The sequence below is a fragment of the Candoia aspera genome, chromosome 6 (genome assembly GCF_035149785.1).
Source record: "Candoia aspera isolate rCanAsp1 chromosome 6, rCanAsp1.hap2, whole genome shotgun sequence".
NCBI classification, from domain to species: Eukaryota; Metazoa; Chordata; class Lepidosauria; order Squamata; family Boidae; genus Candoia; species Candoia aspera.
Genome location: NC_086158.1, coordinates 77599226 through 77625247, shown reverse-complemented (window position 1 = coordinate 77625247; position 26022 = coordinate 77599226). Strand labels below are relative to the sequence as shown.

The window sequence follows — 26022 nt, the reverse complement described above, 5'->3', positions numbered from 1 at the left end:
GGGAAGGCATCCCAGAAGTAATACAACACACCACTGTTTGAAAAAGTTATTCTGCAGGTTCAAATTACTTGGCAAACTATGAAGATAAATAAATAAAAGAAGTGCAAATTTTATCTCATTTTGTTCTGAGGATTTCCAGATCCACTAATCTTTGATGCTTCTGTTTGGCGGTCTATGGTCAAAGTTTCTGACAGTCTGGCTTTTTAACACATACTGTGCTGGCTTTTTTCCCATGTCAAACTTTTTGTGATATTGTCAAGTGTTGGTCTTAAAGGACAGGTTAAGAAGAAATTCTTATATTGGTAGCTTGCTTTGAAGGGGAAAAAAAAGCTGTATTTTTAAGCAAAGACAAGGAGTGTATTAATAGACACATTTTTAAATAGGTTGTACAGACTGAATATTAGAATCATAAACAATTTCACTTTTCATAGTCAGTAATGATATGTAACATATGAACAAGATTTATCATAACTATCTTCGACCTGATAAACTAAATGCATTAATCTTTATGAAAATGTTAGTATGTGCATACTATTTCCCTTGCTCATATTATACGGAATATTATATGGTAGAGGGACTGCCTGTCTCCCACAGTAACTTCCCGGCAAATTTGATCTTGCAGGGTTGGCACACTCTGAGTCCCTTCAGTTAAACAATTCCATCTATCAGGACTCTGGAAGTGCACCTTCCCTGTAGCAGCACCTGCCCTCTGGAATGAGGTTCCCCCCAAGATCCAGATACCTCCACCCTGCTTAGAAGGGCTGTGAAACATGGCTCTTCACCCAGTGTCAGCCCTTCAAGGTAGACCAGACTAGGAAACCAAAGTCATGTATGATAATAATACTTTTATTATAAAGTTACAGTAATAGAGTTTTGCAAGTCTGAATGTGCTCCCCTCCCTCCTTTTACCTTCATGAGAACTAGGCAGGGTCCTGACTGAGACGCTTTCTCAAATTACATTTCTGCCCCAGACTCGGGTTTCCTTTATCTGGCTGTTGCCTTGGTTGTAGATCTTCCTCTTGTCCCTCAAGATTGTTCTCATAGTCCATGTCATCCAGGCCTTTGGTGAAGGACAGTGACATCCCTTGCTTTGGTCCCATCTGGTCTGTTGTTCTTACCATCTTTTATCTTTGTGATTGGTTTTATTGTATCTCCTTGTTTTAGTGGCTGTGAGGTACCCAGAGCTGTTGGGAGTCAGACAGCATAAAAATTTGATAAATAAAAGCAAAATAGAGTGAATCCAACCGAGCATGAGTAAGAGCTTCCCTTAAGGATCAGCAGAAGGAAAATTGGCTCCCTAAGGAAGGTGTTGTGGAATCACAGAGGAACAGCACAAATGTCATATATGGAGGGGAGTTCAGATTTATTAAGTATATAAAGTATAGTGTAATGGATAACCATTTTTTCCCCTGGCTACTTCTGATTTTTGGAGAGTCTTCTTAAATTCAGGGTCAGTTTCCTCTTACTTGTTCTATACGTTCCCAGTGGTAAACTCTATCTTTTTTTCAGTTCTAAATTAATAAGGCCTATTCTGAACACTTATTGAGCAGTATAATTTTAGACATTTCTTCTTGGAGGCCAACCCCATGAATCGTTTACCCTCAGTGCTGCTTCAGCAGCAGTGCTTCAATCCAGCCAGGAGATTCTGGCATTAAAGGGAGTGGTAATCGAACATATCATGTACAAGTATTTAATTATTTAAAATTGAATTCTTCTTAGGTTACAGGGAGGTGACATGGGTCACAGAGTAAGATTCTTGTGATTTCAATAAAAAAAGAAACTTTGCTGTAAATAGTCCAGGTGTTTTTTACGGTTCTAAACCATCTGTTGGTTTAAACACTTTCAAAATTTAGGGCTGAATAATAAGAACACTGGAGTGAGTATGCAACTTTAAAATAATGAAAGAAAATCAGAACCATTTAAACCATTCTAAACTCTTACAAGCAATATCATACTTTGCATTAGAAAGCATTTATGTTCCCTACTCTGGGTTGATGGTTATAGACAGAAATCCATTATTCATAAATCAGTCAATTAAAATGTCAGGTATTTCTGTAATTAACAATAAGAATACAAGGAATTCTGAACACAAATGTTTTTGATGGAGGTGTTGATGGAGGAACAGATGTTTCAGGACTGTGATATTTCTTGGGGGGAAATAACTGGAGCAATATTTCTGCTTCATATGGACTACTCAGTCAAACAAAGAGTTAGAAAATATATAATGAGACTTACTTTACTAGTTTTCTGGCTTAAACATTTCAGGCGTTAAGCAGCAAAGATTCTTGTTTTAAAATGTAAAGAAAAGTAGAATGAAATTCTCTTGCATAACAAACTTCCCAGCTATTTGTGATGGAATGTGAAGACAGGGAGAAGAGATGCTGCCTTGAGAATGATCTGATAAAAGGGAAAGGAGCCCACAATAGGGTAATGGCTAGAGAAAGAAACTTAGGAAGGACCTGCCCTAACTACTCAGGTGGTAATCAGGGAGGGCGGGGGATCTGTACTTTCAGACTTGCAAGATTCTGTTAATGTAGTCTTACAGTAAAATAGAATTAGCTCATCTGGTCAGGTTTCCTGTCTGGTTTACCTGGGAGGGCTGACTCTATTCCAACTTTGGAGTAGACATTGTCAGAAACTCAAGAAGGATGGGAAGGTAACAGATTAATCTCCAGAAAAACTGTGACCTTTCAGTTGAAAGGAAGACACCAATTTGATTGGGAAATCAATAAACAGTGGACCAATCAGCTGTCTTGTCCACTGCAGGCTTCCATCCCTAACCACGATGATGCAAAAATAACTACATGTGTGTCATGATGTCACAGTGCAAGCTCCTCCTTTCATCACTTGCTTTTCTTTGCCCCTCCTTGCAGATGCCTTCTGCCCACTCACTTATGTGCATACTGAAAATTTATAACTCTAGCTTCAGTTACAATGTAATGGATGTTGCTCTAATTGTTTGGAAGAAATGAATAAAGCAATGGGAATTACAGTTCTGATTGACAACAAATTTGATATTGCCCTGGAACTTTACCAAGGAAATAATGAGACTCTTAGTATACAGGAAGCCCAAAGAAAGAGAACAAGCAATAGATTTTGACCTGCACTAATCTACCCAGTGACACCTCTTCGTAGTGGTCACATAGCACTGTATTCTTGGGATTTGTCTTGTTCCTTGCTAATAAGAACACAGTTTAAATTTATACATTCAGACAAGAAGTCTGATGAGAAGATAAAGATTCAGGGATCCCCTGAGACTAAGTAAATTATAAAGAGGTAGTGAGTCCACAAAAAATGAAGATGTGACTGATTTATCTATTAATCTGCAGATTAATGCCAGATTTCCTTCCAGACTCACAAATTTAGTGAGCATCAGCTTACTATAAAGCATTGTTTCTCAACCTTGGCAACTTTAAGCTGTGGACTTCAACTCCAGCTCTTGCTGGCTGGGGAATTCTGGGAGTTGAAGTCCACACAGCTTAAAGTTGCAGAGGTTGAGAAACACTGATTTAAATTATTAAATAAATCCATCCATTTATTCATCCAGGAACTCTTGTGACTTAGTAGGGAAAATCAGTCTCTCCATCCGTTCCCTTAGGCACTCTCTGAAAGGAACTCTCAGCCCTTTGTGGTAGGGCAGGGCAGGAAACAAAACTACTGGGACTCCATAGTTAAAGGGTATAACAACAGATTCTTCAGAGCCTGACAGAAATTTTCCTTCCCCTCTCAATTTTGATTTTTTTTTTTCACTCATCACTTTCAAGACTAAGCTGGTGTTTACATAGTATCTGTTGAATTTCTTCTTCAAGGTTATTGCTATACTCCTCTATAGCTCAGTTTTCCCTCCTGTCAAAGGTTATCTCTGTACTCACCAGACTCAGTCTTCGCTCCTGTCAAAGAAAACACTGCCAAGGTGCTATAGGAAGCAACTACAGACTCAATCTCCCCACCCTCCCTTGGCCACTCACCAGGGTCACTAGACTAGTTTTGCTGCAGAGTCAGACAGTGCTGAAGGGTCCCCTCTCCTTCCTGTCGCATAGTGGCCTGTACTGGAGAGTAATTGTGGTGAGAAGTACAGAGTCCTCTTTATCCTAGGGTTCGCTTAGTCCATTTGCAACTTTCTAAAAATCAAAGTTTTAATCACCTTTTTGCTGTTTATCAAATAAATAAATAAATAAATAAGTCCTTAAGCTTGTATTTAGAACTTCTTTTACTAAGGATTGAAGGAAACTCACCAAGTGCTATAAAACTTGTTGATCCAAATTTCCTAATAGCAGAAATTAACAAGCAATTTCTGAAAGCGATTAGAAAAGGAAGTATGCGAACCCAGTGTCCTTTCAAAGGAGCCAACTGCACTTTGAGCAAGATGGTTATTTCCCTCATCTCCCAGAGCTCTAAACATGCTGGAGACCACTGACTTGTGGTCTCCTCGTGAGGAGCAACCATCTGGAGCACTTGTGGGCGATCTCAAGTCCTCTCCCTGTCTGGAGAGCCAGTCTACTCACTGGCTCTTCATTCTGCCACTGTCATCAGCTCTGCTTTTTGCAAAGCCATCTTCAGTCCATCATTTCTTCCCCAGAAGTTGCCACTTGGTTAATTTGCTGAGTCACTTGGAAGGTGCTAATAAATTTTGAGTCCAGGTTTTTGGACAAGCAGGCAGAAGATAAAAATTTAGTGGAAAGCCACACCAAATCTCCCACCACTATCTTGGCAACATTTTCCCTCTGTGTATCTGCTGTATGCTTATATGCAGACTTTGCTATATCTGTTCTTTAAGAGAAACTGGCCAACATGCCTCTCCTGGAGAAGGGTCAAGGGGTGAGGAACAGGAGATGCAGGCATTCTGGAGGGCAAAATGCAAGGGTGATAACCATAACTTGCTTGAAACCTATGGAAGAATGTACTGAATTATTATCAGCTAATTCAGCAAGAGGCAGCAGTTCAGTCATTGCCCTGCTGATGAGATTTAAATACTGTTCTAACATTTGGTTCACTCTATCAGTTTGTTCAAGAATACCAAAAAGAAGTCAGTAGGGCTTCATTGATTATAGAAAGGCTTTTCATTGTGTTGATCATGTCAAGCTGTGGAATGTGCTTAGAAAAATGGGAATCCCAGAACATCTCATTGTCCTCATGTGAAACCAACATCCAGGTAAGAAAGCCACAGTGCAGACAGAACATAATGAAACAGACTGGGTCCAGGTTGACAAAGGAGTGAGATAAAGAATGTATACTCTCTCCTTTTTTATTCAGCTTATATGAAGGGAAGCTGAATTGAAATAATATCAATGTGATTTTAAAACTGGATCAAGAAACGTCAATAACCTGCACTATGCTGATGGCACTACTCTGATAGCTGAAATTGCAAAGTTCTAGCAATAAAAGTCAAAAAGTACAGTGAAAAAGTGGGTCTAAATTAAATATAAAGAAGACCAAGCTATTGACAACAAGTGCAACAACCAGCCTTAGACCTGATAATGAAGTTATTGAAGTGGCAGATAGATTCTGCCTTTTAGGATAAACCATCAACAGTTAATGGAACAAGCTGTCAAAAAATACACCACAGGCTAGCATGTGGTACAGCAGTCTGTGTAAGTGAAAGTTGGACTTCAAAGCAGACACTTTAAACATGAGTCTCATGCAAAGATGATCTCCGGGGGGTGGGGGTGGGGACAGGATATCATCCAATACACCACTACGTATTTGTCCAAAATATTTCATTCATGAATCTGGAAAAGACCACAGGACAATTAGCTAATCTATAGAACATTGCTGTGAATTCAAATTTGCTATATCTGGTATCAAAGGCAGTTAAGTATTCATAACCGTCCTTCATTCTGATCAAATTGTAAGTGCTTTTCAAGTGGGACTTTATGAAAATATGTGCCTTCTGAAGGTGGTTAATTAGTTTTGAAGTAAAGGCAGTGGGTAGTAATTGCTAATGGTCATAGAATTATGACCAGTGGTAGAAGCCTATGGTCATTATCAGCCCTCAAGAATTACCATTTTTAGGTGTAAAAATTGTAGGTGCTGCGGCTGGGGATATAGAAGGGTAAATGATTTTTTTCCCCCTTGAAACTGAATATCCACAAATTCTTTTAAAATGGCTAACTCTTGAGTAGACATGAGATATTGTCTCTTAGGTGGAATCTGAGCTTATGGCTACAAGCTGATGGTACCATCACATACCCAATAAAGAGGCAATGCAGTTACTTCCTGCTCCACAAAAGCATCAGCAAACTCTGTAGTTTTCAGGCTGGGAAGGAATTCTAAGAGCTGAGTCACAGGCGAAGAAAGGTTAGACTGGGAAGCTTGCAAATACTGTTGTTGCCATCTTCGAGATGGAAAAGAAATTGTTCCTGCTCCCAATGAACTTCTAGTAATTATCAGGTAAGGGATCATTGCCCTCAATGAGAGACACAGAGTCTTTGATTCCCCCTTCTTTCAGCAGACTCAGAACAAAAGTCACTTTGGAGCAATCTGTAGGAAATTCTGGCTGACCTATCCTAAACAATTTACACTGAGCCATGAAAGTCAGAAATTAATCTAGGCTCTTTCAGACTTCTCTGGCAAATTCCCCTGAGAGCTCAGAAATATCACTCCCAGCTGATATACCAAATGCTGATTTAGTTATGTGATAGCATTGTGAAGGTTTGTTATTTGTATATCTACTTCTCATTGATGTTGTAGCAGGGCTTAATCAAGGTCTGGAGACACTGAGATGACCCAAGAATCTGATTCCATTTCCATAATCAACAGCAAGGTTCTAGTCTTCTCTTAATAGAGAATAGTGAGGCTTTCCAGACTGTCAGCCTTTGAGGTAGGGCAGGTCATGAAACAGATGCCACAAAAACCTACTTTATTGTTAAAGGGCATAAACACAGAATTTTGAAAGGCTGACAAAGATTCTCTCTCCCTTTTTTATTCCCCCCAAGAGAACCAAGGAGGGGCTATCTTGAGTTTCTTTCTCACCCACTCTCTCTTTCAGGGCTAAGCTGGTGTTTATGTAGGGGCACTTAAATTCCTTCAAGAGATCTTTATTTATTTATTTTATCAAATTTGTCACCGCCCATCTCTTCCCACCAGAGGGACTCTGGGTGGTTTACAACAATAATCAATAAAACAATAAAATTACAATAAAATTACAATATATAAAAATGTAATATATACAATTACAATCTTCTCTATACTCCTATAGGAATTCAGTTTGAAAAAACTCAGTTTAGAAAACACCACCTCCATTCTTGCCATCAACATGGTTACAACTATCAGCCAGTAGCTAATACAGGAAGAGCCAGTATTTGAAAATTACTGTGTCCTATCTTTTTATTATCATAGCAGTAGTAGGTCTTTAAATACAGTGGAGGAATGGTGGCTTGGTGGCCTCATGGCTAGTCTCATATGGCAACTGTTCAGATTTTTTGTTAACAGCTGTATAAACACACACACACACTATTTTCTGGAAACATAGATGTTCGTGGGGTAATGATTTGTTTTTCCATAAATGGGGATTAATGATGTTTTTCTTGTAGCCTGAGGTAAGGTGTACCTGAATGATTTTGATCTTGATCAGCTAGAGGAAAAGAGCTCAATGGCTCATGATGTTTTCTGCATTCTAAGGTCTCCAGTAGAATGCATCCATGAACATCAATTGGCAGGCAGAAGACATGATGAAAATTCATTAATTTCACAGCTCACAGACAAGTTCAACCAGAGATTCAATTAAGAAACTGTAGGATCTTAGATCTAAGAGGTGTAGATATTTTAGGACTAGGAATGCAGGAAGCTTGACAAATTAGCAACCTTGACAAATTACCAATCAACAGTCTTATGGAAATAAACCCGTTATAAACCATTCAAAAGAATAGCCAAAGCAGTCAAAGAAGGGGGCAAAAACCTTGTCACTCACCTATTAACCAATACCCAGATAAACAGGAACCAGCCCCTGATCACCACAATAAGCACCAGAGAATGCCCATCAAAGAAGGAACAAAACCGCAAATCAACACATCCTGCCTAAAATCACACAGGGCTAGTAGGATAACGTGCTATTTATAAACAGACAACAAGCCTCACTTCTCCAGATCAGAGCACTGATGATAATACCTTGTTTGTTACAATGAAGTATCTGCGGGAAGAAAACCAAGCTGAGAGAACACCAGAAACCCAACAATTCCACCCTAAGCTATATATATTGTCTTCGATTATGAAGTGGAAAGGGCTACCATTTGCAGTAAAGGTTGTGCTCTGAATGGTTAAAGTGCCAGAATAGAATTAGAATATATTGGAACAGTATTTTTCAGTATGCTGCTTATTTAACACCAATTCCATACTCAGAAAAATACCGATTTAAGTGCTTCTCCATTATAAGTAAATACATATTCTTTTCAGAACGAACATGTACTTATTCTAGTTGCTTTATTAAGGCATCATATCTCCATATTAAACATTTCTATATTAGTAAGACATGCAAATACGTGAGGTAAACAGTTCATTTTAACTACCATTTCATGTGAGTGGAACTCATACTAGATCCATTTCAGTTTTTATCCTAAGGTGCCTTTACCAATAATCAATGAAATACATGGAAATCTAGTAATCCAAGATATAAAATCAGGCTCTGCCTTTATAATAATGAAGTATCATTTTTATAGCTTTGTTTTAAAGTTGAATAAGTTTGCAGGGAAGGACACCACCTCAGGAAATCCCTTCAGTCCCAACTTTAGTTCAGAGGCCAATTTCTGAATTGTTCTATAGCATCAGCAAAGCCATATTTTAACAATTTTAACTTAAAAAGGCAGGGGGGAGGAACATTTTGAGAAATGAAAAACCTTGATGTGGGGCCAAGCAACACTTACTTTGCCAAGATAAGGATATGAATATTTTTTAGTAATTTATCACAGCAGGAGCTAGCTATGAATATATGTATAAATTTCCCAGCTTTATGCTGAATAAAGGGACATAATTTTGCATCGCATATGTGCCTGCCAATCTATTTATTATAACATAGAAATCCTTACAAGAAATTGAGATGTAGTTTTTTGTTGCTGTTTGCATTATGAAACATTAATCTGGTGTTTGTGGAATAGCCTCATTTTCCTGGAATATGCAATAAAGAATAGACAATCTAAATAAATTATTGGTTGATATTTGTCCTTGCTTTTCTGTGCACAAAGCCACCTGCTAGTCATTTAGTTATAGCTAATGTAAAATTCTAGGTTCTGGCAAGCTTTCCTGAGTTCCTTTAAATATGAAGAAGTGAGCTGTCTGTTGGCTGAGAAGAACAACTCTTTGATTTCAGTAGAAGCTAACTTGCACAGCTGCCCTTAGTCTACAACTTGAATAGAAAGTAGGCAAACGACTGCCAATTACCACTTAACATGTGACTGTTCTTTCTAATATTGTTGCTTTTAAAATAAGAACCTCTGTTTGTTATACTAATTCAGCAGTTCACTTTAATTTGTATCTCTTTTATTTAACAGTTCCTTAAACAATTCCCCCTTTTGTAAATAAGGACTCTTTTTTCCCCCTTGATATATTCCCTCATACATCGGAATTTATTAATATGCAATGCTTAAGCACACTTACAGGCGTAATCCGTTTGCCCTGGTTAATCATTGTTTCTTTTCAATTTCTCACTGTTATTCTGATGCATCAAATGGGATTCTCATGTCAAGGGCTCTAGATAGATAGATAGATAGATAGATACATACATACATACATACATACATACTGTAGACAGACAGACAGACAGACTTGCTAGGTAGGTAGGTAGGTAGGTAGATATTGAGGTTTGTATGCTGCTCCAGTGGAAGGCTACTCTTGAGTGGCTTACTCAATAAAAAAGGTTAAAAAAGAAAAATGCAATACAGTACAATACCTTAATAAACAACACAGTATAACCCAATGTAATCAATAGCTGCCAGTCCCACTGGGTAGACCAGAAATCAAACCCATAGAAAGGCAAAAACTACCTCTATTGAGATTGGCTATAACAACAGAATCTTGAAAGTTTGATTGCGCTGTACTTCCTCCTCCTCCTTATAATTCAGTGATTTAAGAGAGTGTCTGCGTGAGCCATTTTCAAATGTTATCTCATTTTGGACTAAAAAATGCTTCATCCCTTTTGCCTATCTTCCTTACTGACTACAGTAGCAGGCAACATGCACCCTCTTTTCAAAGGATACAAAACTCAGAGCTTTTGAAGAGTTAGGCTTTAGTAGCCTTCCAAATGCATAGAATGGCCAGGGCCATTCCAATCTCAGGAGCATGATATTCCAGAGAATGAGAGCAGCAACAGAGAAGGCCCGGTGGAAGTATGGATCAACAACGTTGAAGAAGGTATGCAGGAGCAGGTAAAGCAAGATAAGAGACAATTCAGTCCTGGGAAAGGAGAAGGCATGAAAAATAAATTCAACCTCATCATGAATCTGAGATATCAAGTGGGAGCCTGCTCAGGAGAAACTCTGGGCAGGCTTTCAAGATTATGTTATTATACTCTGCTAAAGAAGCATTCCTGTAATCCTTGTGCTGTTTGTTTCCCAACCTGCCCTACCTCAAAGGGGTGCATGCCCATGGTCCTTGATGGTAATCCCAAGGGATTTGGAACCAGAAGTGAGTCCTCTCTGCCAGATCTTACTAGATGGGCAAGTTTTCCTGGAGTAGGTAGTCTTCTAAGGTTGCCCAGATTCCAAGCCATGTACTGGTGACAACCAACATTGAAGTATACCCAAAAGCCAACTAGTAGCCAATGCAGTTCTGCAGTGGAAATGTTACTTAGGTGAACTATGAAGCATTCATAACTATTTGAGTCACTGCATTCTGGACCAATTATAGCTTCTGCAAGGTCTTTGGGTCAACTTATTTCTTTCCCTGGCTGCTTATGAATCTTTGAACACAGTGAGGCTGGACACAACGGTCTTCAACTGAATTTTGTGCTAAAGCATAATACAAAGTGCAGCAGCTCTCAGATTTTCATCCTCTTCTTTACCATTCCAAATAAACAGAAGGAGGTGTTCAGATATTTTGAGCCATGTTATCGAAAGCTGAAAGATCAGGAGTATCCTTAACTTGGGTTTGAATCAATTTATCCTACCAAACCAGAGCATAATTAGAACTATAGCAAGAACAATACAACAAACAGTGGTTAATTGACATCAGAATCAAAAACTTCTAAACTGGAGTAAGTAGGAAGCATGCAAGTCCAAGGCTCATTGCAGCTGATTTTTATCATGTTGAATTATGATTTAGCAAGTATGACATCTTGAAGTGGCCCGTAAGCTGTGTGTTGAGCTCTTTTGCTGTTCCACTATTAATTTCTCTTGCATTTGTCCTTTTAATCATTTAATCCATTTAATGAATGCTTGCTTCCATCTAACTTGAAACCCATGTTTCTGTGGATTCCCAAACTTGGAGCAATCAGATGTGTTAGAAGTCTAATAGAATTGGAAGGCCCCAGATTGTGAAAGGTTGCCTTAATGCCTTAGACTACATCTCCAAAGGACAAGAAGACCAATCTTGCATCACCATCTTACTAACTGTGATGGAGTATGTCTCCATTTTGGCTTTATTTTTGTAAAATGAATAATGACACGGTGTAATATGTCATGTGTTGTTGTTCATCTGAGGTTGTATTTACCTAATTTTAAGACCTGCTAAGGACCAGATGATTTTTATTATGTCCTGATACATAAAACCATAGAACCCAAAGAGGGAGTACTTTCTTTTTCACATGACTGTATATATAAAGATTTTTTTTCAAAGTTAAAAAGATAAATACAAAACAATATAAAGAAAGAGTTAGAAAAGAGGAAAGATAAAGAAAAAATAATTCAAGCAATAAAGAGCAAACAAAAAAAGAAAAGAAAAAGAAATATAGTTAAGGAAGCAACTTCTGATCTTCTTCACAGCAGTTAAAGACATATTTAAAACCATTTTGCCCCTTCGAAATTATATAATGTACTGTAGTTTCATCCTCCCCATATTTTGCTCTTACTAATCCGTAAATCCGGAAGTCATCTGTTCAGTTTTATCCATTTTCAGCAAAAATCCATAAAGGGTTTCCAGACTTTTATAAAAGTAGTAGATATTCCCTCCCTAATCAAACAATTCAGTTTAGCCAGTTCTGCAAATTCAGCCAACTTCACTGTCTATTCCTCCATTGTAAGTATTTCTATATTCTTCCATCTTGGTGCATATAATAACTTCACTGTTGTTACCACATATACATGAACCCATCCCACCCGGTCAGGCAGAGAAGGCATGTTGTGGGCCCCATCTATGAAAGAATGTTGATTGGCAGGACCCAGGAAGAGAGCCTTCTCTGCCGTTGCCCCTGCCCTATTGGACACTCTTCCCCCAGCAGTGAAATGGGCTCCCAGCCTTCCAGAAAGGGGGGAAGACCTGGCTCTGCCAAGTCGTGAGAAGCATGAGGAGGGGTAACCAACTCTGGGGGTGGTTAGCACCTGAAGATGTTCCCATAGATTAAGAATTTTTAATTAACATCTGTGCTTTGGAATACTGTATATTATTTTTGAGAATACTGTTTTATTGTACTTTAAATTAGTATTTATGCTTGTTTTATTGTAAACCACCCAGGGTCGCTCTTTGAATGAGATGGACAGTGACTAAATTTGTAAAATAAATAAATAAATAAATAAAATCATCCATGCGTCTTTTTGGCTGGAAAATTACTATGGGTAATTCCAGTATAGCATGCATCCAGCATTGCTAGTCAATCCCAAGATCTAGATCAGAGCAAGCACATAAGACCCTCTTTTCAGCTAGCAAAAATACTGTAAGTCCTAAAAGAAAAAGTTCTGGTTCCATCTGGATGTTGACTTTTAGAATTCTCTCCATCATCATATGTATTTGTGTCCAATATTTTTTCGCTTTTTCAAATCCATTGTGCATGGCAAAATGTCCCTTCATGCTTTTCAGATTTCCAACAATGATTCAAAGTACCCTTGAACATCTTAGACAATTTCTCTGGTGACATATGCCAATGGTACATCATTTTATAAAAATCCTCTCTTAAATTACAAGATGATGTGAATTTCAGTCCCTTTAACCACATTGCTTCCCATTGATCCATCTGTGTATTATAACCAAAATTCTTAGCCCATTTTATCACGCACTCTTTAACTTGTTCGTCTTCCATTTTAAAGCACAATAAAAGTTTATACATTTTAGCAATTACATGTTCATCATTTGCACATAATTCTATTTCATGCTCTGTTACATGTTGCTCTATCTCTGATAACATGTTATCTGTATTAAACCCACAAACTTCTGTGTCTTTTTGATAGATACAGTTACTGTACCTCTGGCCTGTGATTCACATTTCTCTCTCCCTGCTTTTGCTGCCTTTTGACCCATTCTGAAAGTTAACTCTTCTTTATGTTTGCTGATGTTTAATAAACATTGATCTGTATTTTTGCTAGCTGAAAAGAGTGTCATTTGTGCTTGCCCTGATCTAGATATAGGGGTTGACTAGCAATGCTGGATGCATGCTAAACTGGAATTACCCATAGTAATTTTCCAGCAAAAAAAGTCAGGTTGGGTTCACAATGTGAAGTATTTACTTGAATTGCTTATGATTTGAAATGCCTTTTATCATTTTCTGCTAAAATGTCAGCTGGATGGGGATAGTACATGGACAGAGAATATTTGGCCACATTTTCACCTGGTCTCTTGACAGCTTGTTTAGATATTGCAATGAATTGTACATTAGATTGCCATTAAAACAAGATTGATCCCTACAGTATATGTAGTCCAAAACTGGTTGCATGATTGCTACCCAACACTGGTAATTTTTATTAGATGGAGCTGATATTTCACTCATCATCTGTTTATAAGTCTGATTTAAAGTGCTGGGACTTTCAAAGGGCTTATTGGCGACATCAGCTTATCTAAAACAAACAAAACCATTTTCTTGCACATATCTTCATGCTGAATTCTAGGCCTTCTTTAGAACTTCTGCTTTGTATGTAGTGAAATAAATATACTAATCTTCCACTCAAGGAAGAGCATTCCATCATTTAGAAGTAATACAGAAAGCCCATTCCTGTGTTTCAGAAGAATCAGGTTTTCCACAGATTATCTTCAGAAATGCTTTCCACACAAACTTTAATAACCAGCCAGGTTCATATAAAAATACATTGTCCATCAGCTAGCTAGGCCATAAGTTTGTTTATAGCTTTGACGTTTATGACTACTGTTTGAACAGAGCCCCCAAAACAAATGGCAACCAGTGCAAATATTTGAATCTTAGAAGATCATGTTATCATGTTCTCTAGCTCCAGGGAAGCTCAATTTTCTCACAAATCAGTAATGTTGGCATTCTTCTTGCTCCAGACAAGGCAAATTTTGCACATTGACTCAACAGAGAGCCTTCTCTGACAGCAGGTAATTCTGATGTGCCACCGCTTTGAGGAATGTCTGAAAGAACACATTATAGCAGAGAAATGGCACTGTACCAGCTCAGTCAGTGAAGGCTGATTGGAAGGTGCCAATACCCAATCCATGAATCTTACAGAGAGATGACAAATCTTCAGTGGAGGATATTTGGGGCTTTTATTTCTCATTACATTCTGGTAGTAATCAATTCCTAATCAAATTAGGAATTGTTCTGTCACTATATGATAGTTCTTCAATATAGATATTTAGCAGAAGAAAAGACACAAAGAAAATGTGGAGGACGTAGAAAATGACAGACTGGATTGGAGGAGGGCGTGGATGAACAGGTGGGCCAGGTTGTTTAATTGGAGTTGATAGGCTAGATGTGAGCATGAATCTAAATCAGTTATGAGAAAAGATTTTATAAACGAACAAAAATCCCTTCTCACCCCTACGTGTGAGATTCCCACTGAACTCAATGCCAGCCACTTCAATCCTATACATGTTTCATCTAGAGCAGTGTTTGTCAGAGCAGTGTGGATGTAGGTCTTCTGTCCATTCATAGTTCACTCATACGTTTCATATATCCCCTCTCATTAGTTCTACTGTTATAGTAGCATTCCATCAATTCCAGGTTCTCTTATCCATGCATGGTTTGTTTCAGTAGCCCACTTATTGTCAGATTGTCCTGGTTTCCCAACATCTGGTGCAGACCTTGTTAATCCAGGTGACATCCGAGCCGGCACGGCTCACTTAGTTTGTGTCACTCTCATATCTGAGGTAGGCAGGTGAAGTGTTAGGTCCTTACAAAATGGTTCTGTGGTTCTCACTTTCCTATGATATTATGTCAGTATACTATATTAATACTATATATTCCCTATCTAAGAGCCAGGTTGGTGTAGTGGTTAAGGCATCAGACTAGAAACCAGGAGACTGTGATTTCTAGTCCTGCCTTAGGCAGAAAGCAATCTGAGTGACTTTGGGTCACTCCCTCTCAGCCCTAGGAAGAAGACGACAATGGCAAACTGCTTCCAAAATCCTGCCAAGAAAACTGCAGGGACTTGTCCAGGCAGTCGCCAGGAATCAACACTGACTTGAAGGCATGCACACACATTTCCTATCTACCACAATGTATATTATTTTAATATTATCTACCTCCCTTTCTACCACAGTCAATCTCAATAAAATATATTTTGTCTGCTTTGACTATATTTTAAATAATGAGTTCCTTGTCTAATGATTAATTCATTTATCTAGACTTTGGGGTCAGTCAAATTAGGAATTCTGATGGTACTTTTAATTTTCGTGAGCCAGGGATGAGAACAATATGAGGCACATAAGTGTATTTTTATGTTCAGAAGCTGGGAATGAATGAAATGGAATATTATTAATATAAGGTAAAGGTAAAGGTTTCCCTTGACGTAAAGTCCAGTCGTGTCCGACTCTAGGGGGCGGTGCTCATCTCCGTTTCAAAGCCTTGGAGCCGGCGTTGTCCATAGGACACTTCCGGGTCATGTGGCCAGCATGACTCACGGAACGCCGTTACCTTCCCGCCGAAGCGGTACCAATTAATCTACTCACATTTGCATGTTTTCGAACTGCTTGGTGTGCAGAAGCTGGGACGAGCAACGGGAGCTCACCCCGCCGCGCGGTTTCGAACCGCCGACCTTCCGATCGACAGCTCAGCGGTTTAACCCGCAGCGCCACCGCGTCCCTTCTATTATTAATATAATATTACATTTATATACCACCCAGAGTCACTGGGAATCAGGTGGTATATAAATTTAATAAATTATTTAAAACGGAATGTTCCTGGGTGGTTTTCTCATATCTTTGTGAAACTTCATGTATCCTAACATATCTTGGACATTCTGAATACTTAGTTGCAGGCTGAACCTCTCGTGGAAACCGGCAAAAAAGGTTGCAAATTGCTATCACATGACCACAGGACACTGCAACTGGTCGTAAATGCAAGCCAGCTGCCAAGTGCCTGAATTGCAATCACATGACCACAGGAGTGGCACAACAGTTTCCGATGGTTGTAAGTGTGAGTACAGGTCATCACTTCAGATTATCATTAAACGAACAGTCGTTAAGTGAGGACTACCTGTATAAGCTAAATTCTCTCTGCCATATACCCCAGTATTGCAAAGCAATCATGTAAAATCGTTGTCATGTTAAAACAGGCCCAATTGCTAGAAGGTTTCTAGAAGTGAGGTTCAGTTTTTAAAAACCAAAGTTCTGGACAGTTATGCCATTAAATTAATCCCTAGAAGGTGGCTAGCACACTAATGAGCATAATTCAAAGGCAAATCAGTTTTTTGAAGTTCAATTTATTAATATTTCAATGTGTAAATAAAAACCCATAACAGAGTCAGAAGTCAATGTATTAATATGCCATAAAATTTTAGTTGAGTTTCTCATAATGAAACCATTATATTAATTTTCATGGCTTTAGAGCTTTACTGATGCCCATAATCCATGTTTAAGTTTGATGATGGCATCCATTATAATTTTATTGGTTTATAATTTCTGTGTGCAATTTCCATACATTTGATTCCACTGTTAGCATCATGAAACCTTTCCTATGTTTACACATAGGGCAAATGTAACTGAAGGAGAGATAAGTACCCACTTGCTTTTTTTACATTTTTCTTCTTACCTTATATTTTCATATGGAAAGAGTCACTCCAAAATTGTGAAGTTGCACTGATTCCATTTGGATTTCTACACATAATGAGCTTCACATTCCAATGATTTTCCCACTAGCAAATTCGAGTCAGCCAACCATGTTCTGAAATACCAATAATCTTTGTTCTAGCAGAGTAAGACACAGAGCCTTATTGACTCTCATTGGCTTCCTGCTTTATTCAGTTATTTACCCCGTAACTATTTAACATTCAAAAATTAATATGTCCAGTCAAAGAAATACAAGGCACAGATATATACCTCAAGATAATGAAAGGAAAAAGATGGGAATACATGCATAATTTTCCCCCAAAAATATTTTAAACAGGCTTGCAATCTAAAAAGAGAGCCAGTTTGGTTTAGTGGTTAAGACAACGGACTAGAAACCAGGAGTCTGTGAGTTCTAGTCCCGCCTTAGGCATGAAAGCTGGCTGGGTGAGCTTGGGCCAGTCCCTCTCTCTCAGCCCAACCCACCTCACAGGCTTGTTGTTGTGGGGAAAATAGGATGAGGAAGGAGTATTAGGGATGTTCCCTGCCTTGAGTTATTTCTAAAAATAATAAAGGCGGGATAGAAGATAAATTAAATAAATAAAAAATATAAGCCATGTAAGATTGGTAATATTTTTCTAAATTGCCTATATAGATCATGTTCCTTGGAGAACAGGACAAAAGGGAGGCTGTAGTCATTTTGACAAGTTATTTAAAATAGATACCTGTGAAATGTTATATGCTTTCCAAAACTGCTCACAATTATGGATATTTATATAAAAATGACATAATTAAAGGTTGTATCAGTGAAATAGAATTTAGAATGCTTTTGTAAAAACGATTCAACCAGTAATGTATTATTAGTTGTAACTGCCCCAATTGCTGGTTCCAGAAAATAAAACGATCACTCCCAACACAGAAACACACAAAAAGCACGTAAGAAAGGAAGTTAGAAGTGTAACATAATGTTTGAAGTGGTTAATTGACTACTCGGGAACTGCAATTGATCACCGAATCACTTACTGTAGAATATTTTATTATTAAATACAATCCAGAATTCAGAGTAAACACACAGAGCAAATGTTACAAACTTTTAGGAATGCTGTATTTTTCTTCAAAGCTTCCTGATAGGAATTAGTATTCTGAAATCCCAATGTTTATAACACTTTTCTTACTATACCTTGGTCAAGTTAGTTCCGGTTATTTGGGTTAGATAAATTTTACTCAGTCATCTTTGTAGTTCAGAACTCTAGGCAGCACCTGGTTAACTCCCCTGATTTAATCACTGGGTTTTGATTTATTTTTCATTTTGTGCAATCATGCTTCATTCAAATGGAGGAGGTTGCATTTGGGAGAAGAGGGTAAAACAAGCATAAGCTACTGTTCTTTGCTGGTATAAATAGGAAATGACAAAAGATTTTGGCCTGATTTTCACAGGTAACAGAATATGAAGGCAAAGTCTTAATGTGTGAGAATGGATTGTGCCATGTACCTTATGTATCACGAACAGTCTTTTCTATATTCCTATGTTTCAAAACTCTAGTTAAGTGGAAAACTATTGGGTTAAGTAATTTTACTGAATGTGGAGTTTGTTTGTTTATACTATGAGAAAATCCAAAAATGCCTGACCTTCTGAAATCTTATGTGGTGTAGTCCACCATAATGCTTGGAATTCTACCAAAATATGTCACATCCACAGGATTTATTAAGGAAAGAGAAATTAGAAGGTCTGAATTCTCTCTTGATCTCTGGGTTGCAGGGATTACGTAAAGCTGCCCTGGGACTGAACTGAACTGCAGGTTACAGCTTCTCAGTGAAGGTTCTTCAGCCTTGGACTGACTCCATTTACCCTGTGTAACCATTTGATCTTTTTTATGCCATTTTGATGTCATTGATACCCTACTCCCCAGATGCCGATGCTGTCATATATACCAACTGCATGTTAAATTAAAATTTTAAAATATTTACTGTGTTATTGGCAAGTAGATTAAATACATTGGGGTATTTATGGAGTCATTAAGATTTACCTCACACATTGTATCATTTTTCAGCAACAGCTGATCCAGGGTGCCTTGTTTCCTCTCTCCTCTCTGGGCATTTTTGCCAGTGTTTCTTCTAGTTTTTGACTCTTCAATCTTATCTATTTTTTAGAGATTTGTTCTTAATGACATTTCTCATCTTGTAGGCAACACAAATGTTTCATAATAAATGGACCAGAATAAGGCCATAAAGCTATTTAAATAAACATTTGGCAGAGGGTTAAGCTTACATTCCTCAAGATTATACAATGATTTTTCTTAAAACCTCAGAGACATATCTCAATTGCAGTTTCAATTAGCTAAATTTCAAGATTAGTTATTATAAGTCAGTGCCTTGACCATGAAACAGTGAAGATTCTAATAAAACACTGCCTATAAAGATTGTGCACCATGAAATACATAAAGTCACCTAACACCCCATTACATTTAGGCATAACATAAGGGGCTATAAGTCCAATAATTACAAAGCTATAGAGAGTTATCCTCCATAACATTACCTCTGCAATTAGAAAAATATCAGAATTTCTATATAAATAAAGGGTAGAATGTCACACTAGCACACTACTATGACTTAGCAAAGAATTATACAAAAATACTAATATTCTAGATAGATCCTCTAATCTACTTGTTCTTATTCACTGTATGTTGTTGATTAACTTTAAATGCAGCACCAAAGTAGGCAACATTGTGTATTATTGAGAAACTGAGATCTGGTGGTATCATGTAAAGAAAGGGTGATCCCTATGAGCTGGGACCCTTAATAGTATAGGAGAAATTCAAGCATTTTGGATGAGTGTTAAAAGGGGAGATGCTCAATTAATTCAATTTGCCTAGTCCCAAACAAATACAGATATTCCAGCCAAGGAGAGAATATTAAAATGTATTAATGTAAAGGGCCTTTTGTGTTTTGAGTGATCAGGTGTTTGAGGTATGCTGTGTGCATTGCTACAAATCTCCAGTTATGGGGGAACAGAAGGTTGCATACCTTTTCTAGGTCAACCTGTCGCTCTGTATACAGTTTGATGTTTAAATGTGCAGCAAGCCTTACCATATCCCAAGGAATCAGGTTAGAGGGAGAGAGTCCTCAATATGCTAATTTTGTCATCAGAGTCATCAGCAGGATCAGGTTTAAAAATTAACTTTGATCATTCAATTGCTATGTTAATTAACACAGATAATCACTGAAACAGCTTCAAGAAGACAGGTGGCTTTAGATTTCTATTAGTAATTATTAAAAAGGACTGACACCAATTAAATGTCATGGTTATGACCCTCTTCTATGCAAGACTGAAGCAGAACTTAGATCATGGCAACTTCTTTGCTAGGCGGAATAGCTGCAGTTAAAATGACTTTATTTGCAAAACAAAACTTGAAAGATCTTGAGTGTTTTGCCCGAGCGACACTTGAAACTTTTTAAATATTCTGTATAGAAGAAACAATCAGAACTTGGGAGCAACTGCTGGTCTCATTTTCTCTCTTTCGCTCTCAACCTTCACTCCAAGGCCACAGTCATAGGTAGTAGTAGTAGGTAAGTAAGTAAGTAACTTTATTGATTAGTCAAATGGCCATATCAGAAAGTTGGGCATCAGCCACTATAAGATATAAAATATAAAATATGATGCCATAAAACAACTAAAATACAATAAAATTAGCTAAAATATACTATGGTGCGATAAAATACGGTAAAATACAGTAGGGTAAAATGGAAATAAAATTGTAAGATAAAAATGCAAGATGTAATAAAACAGGTAATAAAATACAGAGACAATGTGAGTTTAAATGAATTCATCACCTTTACAATCACTTCTCGGCCTTTTGGCTAAGATCAAGTGTAGTAGGTAAGTAAATGCTGAGGGTATATATCATCCAAATTGTAGAATATTTGGCTGAGAGGATAATTTTAAAGCAACTTACAAGAATTACAGCAGTGTGTAATAGCTAAAATAAAACTGTTTTCATGGTCTTCAATTAAAATCCTGTAGTGTCTGTAAAAGCATCTCAGTCATCATAGAATTAATTGTATCCCTTCAGCCCAAAGATTATGGAGAGAAATTAAAAATGAAAACTTACATACCTCTGCCAGCATCTGAGGCCAGTTCCTACCAATGGTGCAACAGCTAACAAGGAGGGAGGGACTGGCTAGAGCCTGCTGTACCTGTGGGCAACAAGGCATGCTGCAACCCAGTTTGACTATACTTATACTATTTTATGGGTCTTCCTTCCTTCCTAAACTTTTCTCTTTATGAGCTAAACTGAATGATAGGATCTATTTTTAAAAAATTAGCCTGCCATTATACGTGATGACCTCTAAAGGTCTTCAGTGTGTATCACTCAGATGCCTTTGGTGTTTAAGGTATTGTTGTCAATCTGCCACTGTTTGTGCTGCCACAATCTGTTGCTTAACAAGTTGAAGAGAGTGTCATGTCATCATCTCTGTGGAACACAGTGGGCTTATTACGGAAAAGATGTGTTTTGTGCTATGTGGGGGTGGGGTGAGGGGAAAGTGTTGCCAGTGAAAACACAACTTCTGTGTTTGTGGATATTTTTAGTGGAAAAATGTAATTTTGAAATGAAACTGGATTTTTTTTTTCTCCCTGAGGAAGGATTGAAAAGACTTTGCTAAAAGCAAAAACACAAATTTGTTCTCAGAAAGATAGGGGGCAAAATCCTTCCTGATCCCTGCCTTTGAGACAAATTTAATTCCCACTCATTCTGGCTCCCAGCATTGTCAGGAGCAGAGATTAATCTTATAGAAGTTCATAGATCTATGAACTCTTTCATACTTTCATAACTCTTAAGGATATAGTTGTGTGGATTTAACCAGATACATTATTTATGCACAATTGGCTGTAGTTTTTTTCTTACTGTTTCAAAACTTGTGGCTGAAATAAAAGTCATTAAGGAACTAAGTATTGCCCTTGTTCTGCCAGTGCTGATGGACCACCTTTTAGCTTTTTATATATCGCCTTTACCTTGTCAAATTCTTCCATCCAGGTCAAGGAGAGAACTAGTACTGAAGTGGGTAGCTTGCCTGTTTCCTTTCTTTTTGTTTCTATACCACCCATGGCAAAATGAAGAAGAAACTCTGAAGACCCAAGGAGTCTATGATATTTTCTTTGTCCTTCATCACTGAACACTGAAAAAAAAGATGTTCAAGGCATAGTTGGCTTTGCATCCTTATGTAATTTTTGTAAGATAGCTGAATTTTCCGAACATCCATAGCAATTTCACATTCCCTGCAGCACATCCTAGCTGAATCTCAGTTTATTAAACCACAAGGTGAATGAACTCTGTGCTGGTACATAAAATCTGTTCATTCCCATTTTCTTTATTCATTCCCCCCCTAAAAAAAAGACTTAGAACAGCCAGATCTAAGGTTAAGTTTTATTCTCCCAAAATACATTAGGATTTGTAAGCCATAAATGAAAGATTGTTAAAAGATAGCAATCATGGCATAGTTTGGCACAAGAAGTCATTAAATTAGTTCAGATGCACTGAGGAGCTTTGTCTCTTGTTGCTTGATTCACTTATGAAGAGGTGGGAAGAAATAGGCTACATGGAGTGGCATGCTGCTTGTTCGCATCATATTTTAATAAAAGGATTTGGAGCTGAAAGTAGCATGTAAACATGGCTATTAGGTAGAGATTTCTAATATGGTAACAAAAACAAAAACAAAAAAGACAAAGCAACAGCTTTTTAAAATGTAAACAAATTAAAAGAGCTGGTCTCCCAGTCAATTTTATTGCATGTATTGCTTGTGTTGCTTCCTGGAGTTTTTGTAGTAAGATTTGGTACAAAAAGGATGGTGTTTGTCTGTTTCCCTATCTATCTACAGCAGTGTTTCTCACCCTTGGCAGCTTTCAGATGCGTGGACTTCAACTCCCAGACTTCCTCAGCCAGCATTGCTGGCTGGGAAAGTCTGGGAGTTGAAGTCCACGCATCTGAAAGCTGCCAAGGGTGAGAAACACTGATCTGCAGTATATGACTATGGAGATACTGTATGGAGATACTATGAAGGGGAAGTAAGGTTAACATACAGCACTCATCTGCCCAAATGGTCTAAAACCAAATAATTTGGATTTCCCAAATGTTGTCCATCTTTGCATAAAAGTCAGATGCCTTCAATAGAATATCAAACAGGGTTTCTACAGTGTTATTCCAAATGTGTTGGCTGCAAACCTAGTTTAGCAGGCAGGTATTTAGGATTTGGATGCTTAGATTTGATACTGGTTGCTGTTCAGAGCTTCTGTGTGACATAGAAAGATCATTTGTTCTTTCCTTGCTGGCATTCATGACTGTCTAAGCTAAAGCCTGATAGATTAATATCTGAACAACTTGGGGATAAATATTCTTGTCATGTGCCTGTTCAATACAGAACAGAAAAAGAAACTTATGTATCAACGTGTCCTAGCACTTGGAAACATGTTTATGACTGGCAAAACAATAAAATATAACTTCACTCATATAGAGGTAACACAATAAGCTAGGTATATTCCTCTCCATCTGAAATTAAGGCTTTCAGTTGCTCTTCCATCCCACTGGTTTAGTAGTTTAATTGAAGCTTCTGGCTTTGCTATTGATTTTGTTCTGCTGCTCAATTTTTATATGGTATCATATTTTTATGTTACTGAATGGATACTGGTTTGTAATGCTTTCTTTTAGGGTGTTGTAATGGAAACATATTTAAAAAGATAATATAAATAAATATTTTTACTAACCTACCTTCATTTCAAACTTCAGCTGGCCTCTCTACAAACTTGGCTATTTCCCTCTAATTTTCTTTGACTCTGAGGCTCCACTTTTCAGTGCCTTTGTTGCTTAGAATTTAAATTACTCTATTAACTGGTGGAAGGATCCATTAACATTCTGCTGTTTGACACAGCCTCTCTAAGGCATGACACTGATATCCTCATCAGTTTTTGTATAGTCACAGATATTGCCTCTTATTTATTTTTATCTTCTGACTGAACAGAGTGCTTTAGATGGAAAGAACCAAAGTATTTATGAGTTGACAATTTTATTGAATATAGTTTTACCTGCCCTGATAGAGAGATGGCCACTTATTCATTAGTTTCTAGAAAACTATTCTGATATATGTAATGTTAAAAACAGAATATTTATTATTTTTATCCCTTGAATCAAGGGACTTTTTTTTTTCAAATCAACAGCATAATTGTTTGAATATACACTACTCAGAGGCAAATCCTATTGATTTCATTAGAAAATATATCTTAGTTAGGCTATACAAAACTGCAGTAGTATTTTTATTATGAAACTATGAAAGGATTATATAAATCAGAAAAGCTGCTCTGCCATTAGAGCCCTATAATCAATTTGCTCTATGACTGTAGCTCAATTCAAACAAGATTTATGGGGCTCAGCCTTGGGCCTGATTATGGGACTTTTTCTGATGCAGACTATCAATGTCATATTCAGCTAGTTGGTTCCATTTTTTAATTTCTTTACTTGGCCAGAGGCAGTTACTCCATATAATCTAAGTTCCAAACTTAATATTATTTAACAATCCTGAGGTATGGATCAGTCCTTGATAAAAGTATTAGATGCATTTCTGCATTATTTTAACAAATGAAAGACTTTTGGATTCTTTACCCTCCAAGGCATGTGTTCCATGGCAAAGAGTAACAGAGGCTTTGACTAAGCAAAACTTATTTTCCTCTGCATTCTGAATTACTATGTATTCATCAAATTTCTTAGCTCCTTCTCCACATTAAAAACTAATATAAAAGCAATTATTTTGTTTTAATCTGGGTTGGATTTTAGATAAGAATCCATGTTCTTTTGCTCCTGAGTATTATGCACATTGGCTAACGATCAGATTGTCCCAAATTCTCTGGAACTGCCACATTATTTAAACTGTAGTCCTGCCTGCGGCAAAATATTTATATTGGACCCCAATCATTTGAAACCAGTAAATTTATTCTGAACACTGTCAGGTTGTTCCTTCCAGACACTGTTTTCCCCATCCCCCACTCCATATATTTATATTTATATTTATATATTTATTTCTCCCTATAGGAGGCTTCTTCTAGGCATGCTGATTGAATGCCCATTGTATCAACAGAGAAATGGTTCCCCGACTATTACTGGAATTATAATATTTTTTGCTGTCAGTGAAAAGTAAAGGCAATCTCATAATGATAAATTAATGAATTCAGAAATCGCCTGTCATTTCAGCTTAGGGCTGCTCTTCCATTTGTATCCAGGATCTCAGGATTTTGTGGCTTGTTTGAGCTATAGCAAAGAACATATGGCATTTCCATGCATTCTAAGCATTCTAAGCTGCTTGTCTCCCAGAAGAAATTCCAGTTTGGACTGCTGTGTTTTGGCAATGGGATCGGACTGGTTGTTCATCCAGATAAAACCAACACAGAGCCCTGATTGGTCATTCCCCTGCTTCTTGTCCTTTGTATCTGTGCAGGGAAGTCAAGCATTATTGGATGGCCTTGGTGTGGGTGGGCCTCCTGGTGCGTGTCTTTGCCTTTTAGGGATTGGTCCTGCCTCATTAGTGTCCCTGTTTGCTTTCACTCATGAATACCACCCCCCTCTACCTTTCTGCATTGTGCTACTTCAACTTTATGTGATCCCTTTATTTCTCCTTTTATTTTTTTTTCTGAGTTATTTTATTTAACATTGTACCAATGTTGCCTCGATGAAGTGAGTCTGTAGAAGAATCCATTGTTCCTTCGAAGGAATGATTAACATACTTCCCAGCGTCCTTCTTTTCAACCCCATTGCAACTAGCAGCATTTTGTTTAGAAGCTTGATGCGGTTTTTCTATCTTGAGATTTTTCTTCATAAATTGCAGATCCAAGGGGAAATATTGCATGCTGTGAGCAGGGGGTGGGTGAAGAAGGGAAGAAAGCCTCACATTGTCTCTGGAGGAACTGAA

At 37.6% G+C, this 26022-nt stretch overlaps 1 protein-coding gene and 1 pseudogene across 1 annotated transcript in view; both read left to right on the top strand.

Annotated features, from left to right (window-relative positions):
• PCDH15 (protocadherin related 15) overlaps positions 1-26022 on the top strand; it is a 357851-nt gene that overhangs the window by 34394 nt on the left and 297435 nt on the right. The window lies entirely within an intron of this gene.
• On the top strand, positions 20912-21055 carry LOC134500592 (U2 spliceosomal RNA; annotated as a pseudogene).